The sequence below is a fragment of the Cervus canadensis genome, chromosome X (assembly GCF_019320065.1).
Source record: "Cervus canadensis isolate Bull #8, Minnesota chromosome X, ASM1932006v1, whole genome shotgun sequence".
Taxonomy (NCBI): Eukaryota; Metazoa; Chordata; class Mammalia; order Artiodactyla; family Cervidae; genus Cervus; species Cervus canadensis.
The window spans coordinates 139,913,547-139,922,836 of NC_057419.1; the positions used below are offsets into that span (position 1 = coordinate 139,913,547).

Genomic DNA, 9,290 nt, shown 5'->3' on the forward strand with positions numbered 1-9,290 from the left:
CCCTCCTGTCAGTGGACAGCGTGGAGGCAGATGGAAAGAGCCAGCCGTCTGTGACCACCCCCTTTTGTGTCACCAGGAGCATGCTCTAAGGGGCTGATGTCTGGACCAGGGACTGTGTGTTGGGTGTGGTGCCTGGATTCTAAATAAAGCTGTGAGGGCAGCACAACACTGGCTGGTGTTCACCTTGTGGAAATCTTGCATTTGTTTTCAGGTTTGGGGCAATGTGTTTGCAAGGCCCTTGGCGTTTGGCGTGACCCTGCTTTCCAGTGAGGCTCTTGGGGAAGCCCCTGGATTGGGAGCTGGCGACTCTTAGCTGCTGATCAGCAACTTGTGGCATCATCAGGGGATCCAGGAGGAGCCCCTTCTGTTTCAGGGTGCAGGACTCATGGAAGGTGACACCCCCATGGTCAGGAGCCGGACTGGGTCTTCTGCTATGCGGCAGGCAAGACCCAGAGGCCCGCCCATTCTGACATGGCCTCAGCGAATGGCTCAGGAGCCACATTCTTGGCAGCATGTGTGAAATGTTGCTGCTTCACATGAAAAGGGACCATGGGGCCCAGACTGAGGCCTGCGTGATGCGTGGCCTTCCAGCCTCATCTGGCTCAGCCAGGGCCCTGTGAATAGCATGGACAGAAAGAACACATACTAGCAGTTCTCATTTGCTTCTTTATTTACTCCTGTGAAGTTCTGGTGCACTTTCTTAGAGCCAAAAGTAGATTTTTGATTACAAAAGAGTGCTTTTGAGTGTCCCTGGGGATCTGGCAGCTCAGGCACTTGGCTTGTCTTTAAACTCCTCACAGAGGGCACACTTGTAATCTGAGTTCTCCTCCTGCTCCTCCTTTGCCTCAGGGGCCTCGTTTGGGCCACAACGAAAACGGCTCCCCTGATGATGGAATCATAGGTGTTATACAAAGTCATCACTGAATCATAATCTTTGTACCTTGGGGAGCTCTTGGGCAGTTCCCCTGTGCCGTCCCTTCTAGCAGTAACTGGGGCTACAGACATGGCATTGCTGGATGGACCTTCTCCACTGGGGCAGGCCCACTCACTGAGGAGATGGCTTGACCTGGGCCCCCGGGCTCCACTGCCCATAAACCAAAGGCCACAGAACACAAATGAGTGCTGGCCGAGGGTTCCGTGAACAGTTGAGGTTCCCTTCTGGACCTGCTTGTCAGCCTCTTCGGTGCACTAGTGATGGAATTGAGGAGAGCATCTGGTCACCACTGCTTGCTTCTTTTTCTTTGGGGTCGCTGTTGTGCCAGTGGCAGGCTGAGCAGTTCTTCTGGGGTTGCATTTCCTCTAGATGTTCTGCAGGAGGAGAGGCTTGTCTCTCTGGAACTTGGAGTAGTGATAGATCTGAAAGGAAATGAATCACTTTAGCCATCAGACATACAGATGGCTAACAAACACAGAGAAAGATGCTCAACATCACTCACTATCAGAGAAATGCAAATCAAATCCACGATGAGGGACCATCTCACGTTGGTCAGAATGGCTCCAATCAAAAAGTTTCCAAAGAATAAAGGCTGCAGAGGAGCAGTGTAGAGATTCCACAAAAATTCAAAATCAACATCCCTACGACCCAGGAATCCCACTCTTATGCATACACACTGAGGAAACCAGAATTGAAAGAGACACATGTACCACAGTATTCATCACAGCAGAGTTTATAATAGCCAGGACATGGAAGCAACCTAGATATCCATGGGCAGATGAATGGATAAGCAAGCCATGGTACACAGGCACAGTGTAATATTACTCATTATTGAAAAGAATGCATTTGCATCAGTTCTAATAAGGTGGATGAAGCTGGAGTGATGTAAGTGACATAAGTCAGAAAGAAAACCAATAGAGTATACTAACACATATAACTGGACTTTAGAAAGATGGTATCAATGCCCTATATGTGAGACAGCAAAAAGAGACACAGATGTAAAAATAGAATGTTGGAGTCTGTGAGAGAAGGGTAGAGTGGGGCGATTTGAGCAAATAGCATTGAAACTTCTATATTATCATATGTGAAACAGATAGCCAGTCTAGGTTTGATTATTGAGGAAAGGTGCTAAGGGCTGGTGCGGAGGGATGACCCTGAGGGATGGGATGGGGAGGGAGGAGGGAGGGGTTTCAGGATGGGGAACACATGTACACCCATGGTTGACTCATGTCAATGTATAGCACAAACATTACAATATTGTAAAGTAATTAGCATCGTACGAAAATAATTCAATTGAAATAAAAGAACTTTAAAAAAAAATAAAGGGCAGCACACCCAGGGGGTCTTTCATTCTAATAGATTTTAAATTATATTCAGTGACTGACTTTGAATCATCAGTGGGGTCTCCCAGGCATTACAGTGCCAGAAAGATTGAATTAGGCAGCTGCAGTCCAGATCAAAGATAACATATTTTTGAGTTAAAATTTGAACTCAACTCTTTGGATGCTGTTGGTGAAAGTCTTTTTTGGTTGCTTCTAAAAAGTTTTCTGAAGACACACAGGATTCTCATCATTAGAATTTAAGAGAAAATTCTCTGTACAGACATCCATGTCTATCCAATGGATAGAAATCCATGGTACACTAGAATGGCGCAGATTCAACCCCTGTTCAGGGAACTACGCCTGCAAAACCTACATAGAGCCGCCCCCCATACCAAAAAAAAAAAAAGTTCTGTGTGCAGGGTGATCCCGTTTGTAACGTGCACCGGCATTGGGCCACCACCACTGCCCTTCTTTGGGAATACAATGTTCCCAAAAATTTCTTAGCAAATATGTGGCCTAAACAATATTTGGTTAGTTCCCTCCAAACATTATTTGAGTCCCTGGGAGTGCTAGTTGTGGGTTTTAGTTGTATCAGCACTTTGTGCCTTCTGAGCCCCTTTAGCTGACAGCATAGGTGAGTGATGCAACAAACCCCATTATGAGGTAGGTGGCCAGGAGGTGATTTCTGCCTGCCTTTCTCAGGGGCAGTTTCACATTCTCCACCCCCATGTGAAAACCCCTTCCCATCTGGGTCTGGCATCTAGACCCTAATGTCTTTCCACACCCCAGACAAAGGGAGGCTCCCAGGTCAGATGCAATAAAAAGGCCTGTGATGTGAATGTGAGCAGGGCAGCGCCAGAGGTTCACAGAAGCTCCTAACGTCCCCCTGGGCAGTGACCCTTCCCCTGGGCAGGCAGCACCCCGAGAAGTGGCAGCAAAGTGGACACCTGTGTCCTCTCAAGGAACTGCAGTGAAACTGAGATGAAATCAGAAACACGTCTGGTTCTCAGGCTGGCCCCTCGATCTGGGCCATATGGAGAGGAGCAGAGCCAACAGGAGCTGCCTTGGGGACAGAGGGCAAGGCTGGCTGATGTCACAGAGCTACACGGCTGCTCCTGGGCTTGTCCTGTGGGAATCCAAGGCCTGGAACTGAAGCTACATTGGGGCCAAGGACTGACACAGACATGAAGGAGCCCTCTCTCACAGGCAGAGTGCTAGATGCCAGGGCAGCATCCCCTCAGGGACTGCTCACCCCTGTTGCCAAGCCTGGGGATGGACTGCATCCCCGAGCGGGAGGGCCTGAGGGACATGCACTGACCTCTGGGGCACTTATGGCTCTGAGACACCAGGCGAATACTGAGCCTGTCGCTAGGCTGCAAACAGAAGAGGGCAAATCTGAAACACAAAAAGTCCAGGGCAGGATGAGCACCCAGACCCTGAAAGAAGTGCCCACAACTCGGAACCGAAAGGGCACACAGCTCAGCATAAAGATGGGCAACACGCATTTCAGAGAGGAAAGCACATCGGCCAAGGAGGACACGACGGAACCCGAGAATCTGGGTCGAGCCCGCCCCAGGTCAGTGCTGCCTGCAAACGAACAGCAGGAGCAAAGTGGAACCCTCACCAAGCCTCAGAGACCCAGGTGGAGTAGGAGGCAGCAGTCCTTGTGGCTCGGTCCTCACACCTGGGCACGTGAGGAGAGCTGCGGCCAGCAGCAGGGAAGGGACAAGTGCGGGGAAATGTCACGGAGCAGGTCCTCACAGCTGCCCCATCAGTGGCCACATGTCAAAGGTCTCCAGTTCACTGGGCAAGGTCTACTTCAAAACCAAGATTTGGGACAAACAGCGGTAGCCCACCGACCATTCACAGGACCCTCCCTCATGATCTGAAACCACTACCAGGAGATTCTGGGGTGTCTGGAGGCTGCTGGGAACCACTCTTGGGGGTGAGGAGCAGGATGCCAGCATGAGGGAGTTGTATCTGGCGACCGCTCAGGTCCTGGCAATGCTGAGGCCTCAAATCCAGGAGGCAGCCTCTGCCCCTCAACTTGTGGCTGGAAGGCTTCTGCAAGGAGAGAGCAGGCTGCACGCGGGAAGCTAAAGCACTGCTCCACCGACTCAACATTCCCACGGCAGCAGTTGTGTTGGTGCCTGTGTAACTGGAATCAGTGAGACACTGACCCTGCCTTCCTGGGACTCGGCTAAGCTTGGGAGTGTCCAGTCTTGTCTACAGCAGCCACAGCCTGGGAGGAAGAGGGGGGCAAAGGCAGGCTGCAGGAAGACACAGGGTGCCCCAGAACTCCCAGATCTCTGAGAGCACATGACACTCAGGCGGATGGAGAAAGGGATGTTACGGTCCTGCCTGGAAGGAGGACAGTAGCTGGTCAGGTCAAGAGGAGCCAGTCGTCCAGGGCAGAACTGCATGAGAAAGTGTTGGGTCCTGGATGAGCTCTGTGCAGAGTTCACGGCCAGCACAGCCACCCAGAGTGCTGGGCGACGAGGAAGGAGACCTAGGACCACAGGAAACCCCGCAGGGCACCATGGACACGTTGGGGCTGAAACAGGAGAGGGCTCGGCTGTGCTTTCCATTCGGGCTTGACGAGGACAGATGTGCTTGCGGTGGGACACAGAACCATGGTATGTGAAACACCGGTGGGAGGAGGAGAGACAGGAGGGGGTTCAGGCCAGTGGGGGGGGTGCTAGGCTGACAGCACTGGCCCCAGGCCATGCAGTCTGAGCTCAGATAGTAGCATTGGAGGCAGGAAGAGGAGCATTTCCTCTGATCAGGCACTTGGGAGGCAGGGACACAGCAGGGAGGGCAGCAGTCAGGAGCAGAGTCAGGTGGCTGCCCTGGGTGGGCAGAGCCCCCAGACCAGAGGAAGAGGACAGGAAACAGTTTTGAAGGTGAAGCTGCCTTTCTCTGGGACATCTCAGGTCCCAGCGGCAGCAGGAAACACAGTGAGGATTTTCCTTCTCATCTGCAAAAAAAAAATCCAGATAAAGTCTGTTGGTCAGCAGTAGGCAGCAGCCCCAGTGTGGCTTAGAAGGGAGTTGGCCTGGGCTTTCAGCCGAGAGATGCGGAATTCTGCCCAGAGGCCCCGCCTCTCCCCGCTTCCCTGGCCCCTGGGTTCCACGCTGAAGCTCAGATGCAGTCGCTGTCACTTTGACTCTCGCCGACTTTCTCGGATTGGACCCCTATGGCAAACTCAAAAGGGCACAGTCTGGCCTACACCATTGAGTGGGGCAGGCCTAGCCTCCGTGCATTCCTAGTACCCACAGATCCATCCCTGTCAGCCCAACCCTGCCCGGCCCCACCCCATCCCTGCCCCCAGCCCTGCCCCCAGCCCTGCCTCCTTCTCCAGAAGCTCTTACACACCCAGGTGTTTCCCACACTTCAGCCACAGATTTCTGGCCCTGCTTCTTCCACCTCCTCCCCTCTCTTCCGCCTGACTGCTCACTTTCTGGTCCTCTTGCAGGTCCCGCTCTAAGCCAGCCGGTCTGGAGGCTCCTCCCAGCCCTACATCCAGGCGCCTCAGAGCGTGGCCGATCCTATTTTGTCTCCTGAGGGACAGGGCTGGCAGGAGAATGTGTGCTTGTGCCAACATGAGTGCCTACATAACTGCGTGCCTTTGTGCCTATGTGAGTATAGGAAGCCATACACACCGGAAATCAGGGGCTTCAGTGTTTGTGGACGCGACGGGACTAAGGCCAGTCGGCGCTGTCACCTGTCAGCAGTCTCCAGTCCCGGTGGCAGAACACTGTCCTGCCTAGTGAATACAGCCCGGCCATCCCAAAGCACCTGGGACTAGCTCCGCTTGCAGGAAGGCGGGACATGCCTCGTGTGCTGACCTTACCTCTGGCGGGGGTTTCCAGGCTCTGGGACAAGGAGCGCCTGCCAGAAGGCCAAGCCACACTTCCGGTCCCTTGCATGGTCAGAGTCCCCGCTCACTTCTTCCAGGTGTTTGTCCCAGCGATGCCCTGGGACACATGCCAAGGAGTCCTCGACCTTCTAGCCTCTCGCTCCGCCCCCAGACTGTGACTTCACGCAAGCCCCACCTGATCCCTGCAAGCCGCCCCCACCAGGCAGGCCCTGACCCTGCAGGACTCAGTGGCTTATCCGCGGTTCCCCTCCTGGTGGGGCCCAATCACGAGGCCATGGAGGGCAGCCCACTGATTGTGACGGCCCCCAGATGCTTCCAGGGTGGCAGTGTGAGGGGAGGAGTCGTTTTCTCTTGTTCCTTGTGGGTTTTCCTGGGCTATAAATCACCATCATTCCTGGAGGATGCATGCTGAGGCATCGTGCGGTCCCTGTCCCAGCCCTGAGGACAGGCCAGCTGCTGTGATGAGCAGAACCCACCCTGAAGAAACCTGCACATGTGTTTCACATCCGTTTGGTCCTCCTGGGTCCCTGGGGTCTGAGGACCCTGCCGAGAAGAAAAGTGTTGGCTTGTTGTCCAACATTGCTCTCTGGTCACAGGGGATTTTCTCCCTGTTTCCCTGGTCCTCCTGCAAGTGAGGTTGCCCAGACAAGCAGGCAGAAGAGTGTTTTCTTCCCTGGCCACCAAGCAGGCACCCTCTGCTTCCAGAGGTAAGAGTGCTTGAAGCCCCTTCTTACTCAGGCATCAGACCCACACTGTTGAGCTTCGGTGGAGCCCAGAAGGAAGGGGTTGGGTTGGCTGAGACACTGAGTGGCGGATACTGGGCAAGCCTGGGATCCAGTCACATACCCCAGTAGAAGACATAGCAATGGCCACACCCCAGGGGCCAGCCGGGCTCCCTGGCAACTCACCCAGACCCAGGGAGGAGGGTGACCCTTTGTCACCCATCAGGTAGACAGAGATTCAGTGGGATGATGATGCTGACGCCCGGGGCCAGCCAGTGCGTGAGGATATGGCGCCCTTGCCCGTGGTTGGGGGAATGGACATGGGGGAGCCTTTGTGGAAGGATGTTTGCTGGTGTCTGTTAGCACCTTGGGTGTGTGCCCTGTGCTCCGGGCCTCCTCCTGCATGGCTCTTCAGGCAGTGAGTGTGTGGTCAATTTGAGTGGCTGTATTGGCAGAATGAGTTTTCCCTTCCCTTCCATCAGGAGGGACGAGTCAGTAACTTGTGGGACCCCTGACACTGGGCGGTGTAAACAGAAGCATGAAGTTGTGCAGAGGTAGAGGAGTGTGCCCGAGGTGCTCGGAGTGTAGAAGTCACAGCCCCCAACTCCACACTTGCCCCTGGTTAGGGTTGTCTGGACAGGGCTGACTCTCTGGCTTCATTTGCTGGCAGTCGCATCAGGGTCACATGGGCTGGGTGACTCAGACTACGCACTGTGTTGTTTCAGTTGGCCAGAAGCCGGGGTTGAGATGTTGGCTGACGTTGGCTCTCATGAGGGCTGTGGGAACTGTGGCTCTGCTGTGCTCGGGAAGGAAAGGCCTGGGAGGCTCTGGGCTGGGTTCCTCTGGGACCTTGTCCCCTTCCTCACAGCCATGTGGAAATGGAGGCTCTGTGAGGTGCTGAGACCCTGCTGAGGTTCAGGCCCACAGCTCTGCTCCTCTGCCTCTCCCTGCCTCCTGTAACCAGGGACCTCTCTCCAGGTACAAGGATAGAAGTGAGGATGGAGGTGCCTGTGGTCAGGTCCCCTGCAGTCAGGGGCTATCTCTCTATCCCTTGGCACCTCCGCAGTGCCTCAGCCGTGGAGAGGTGTGACAGTAACCTAGCAGGTTATTTGAGTTTTCAATGCTGTGATCCTTGCCTGGTGCCATCCCAGGCCCTGGTGAGGATAGGGAGAACACCCGACCCAGTAGTCCCTGCTCTTCTTCGTTCTTTCTGTAGGCCCTGGGCAGGGGCCGGGGCATCTGCTGACAGTGGAGTGGAAAGGGCTGGGAGGAAGGTGCCTCCCAAACACATGAGGAAGACACCTGGCAGGGCCGTCAAGTGCAGCCCCAGGTCCAAGGCCAGATTGGTTAGCACAGATCTGCCCTCATCAGGCCTGGGGTAACATGGGGGATCTGCAGAGTCAGCAGTGATGAGGCCTGAGATGAAGGGAGGAGTGGGAGCCACGGGGGAAGCCAAGCACAGGAATGTGCCTGTCTGTGCTGAGAAAGGAGCAGAGCCCTGCCAGTGGCCTGCAAAGCCAGGGGGACCCACCCTCCCTCCTCAGTGCTCCCACGGTTTCATGGCCCTTTGTCTTGGAACTCACCATGTGCCTCCCTCCACCTGTCCAGCCCTCCTTCCTGACTTCCCTGCAGACTGCACGTGATGGACGGGTCCTCTGTGTTGCCACCCTCCTGTCAGTGGACAGCGTGGAGGCAGATGGAAAGAGCCAGCCGTCTGTGACCACCCCCTTTTGTGTCACCAGGAGCATGCTCTAAGGGGCTGATGTCTGGACCAGGGACTGTGTGTTGGGTGTGGTGCCTGGATTCTAAATAAAGCTGTGAGGGCAGCACAACACTGGCTGGTGTTCACCTTGTGGAAATCTTGCATTTGTTTTCAGGTTTGGGGCAATGTGTTTGCAAGGCCCTTGGCGTTTGGCGTGACCCTGCTTTCCAGTGAGGCTCTTGGGGAAGCCCCTGGATTGGGAGCTGGCGACTCTTAGCTGCTGATCAGCAACTTGTGGCATCATCAGGGGATCCAGGAGGAGCCCCTTCTGTTTCAGGGTGCAGGACTCATGGAAGGTGACACCCCCATGGTCAGGAGCCGGACTGGGTCTTCTGCTATGCGGCAGGCAAGACCCAGAGGCCCGCCCATTCTGACATGGCCTCAGCGAATGGCTCAGGAGCCACATTCTTGGCAGCATGTGTGAAATGTTGCTGCTTCACATGAAAAGGGACCATGGGGCCCAGACTGAGGCCTGCGTGATGCGTGGCCTTCCAGCCTCATCTGGCTCAGCCAGGGCCCTGTGAATAGCATGGACAGAAAGAACACATACTAGCAGTTCTCATTTGCTTCTTTATTTACTCCTGTGAAGTTCTGGTGCACTTTCTTAGAGCCAAAAGTAGATTTTTGATTACAAAAGAGTGCTTTTGAGTGTCCCTGGGGATCTGGCAGC

At 54.6% G+C, this 9,290-nt stretch overlaps 1 pseudogene; it reads right to left on the reverse strand.

Annotated features, from left to right (window-relative positions):
* Window positions 1–766: 766 nt before the first annotated feature.
* On the reverse strand, window positions 767–7,081 carry LOC122435763 (annotated as a pseudogene).
* Between the last annotated feature and the right edge of the window lie 2,209 nt (window positions 7,082–9,290).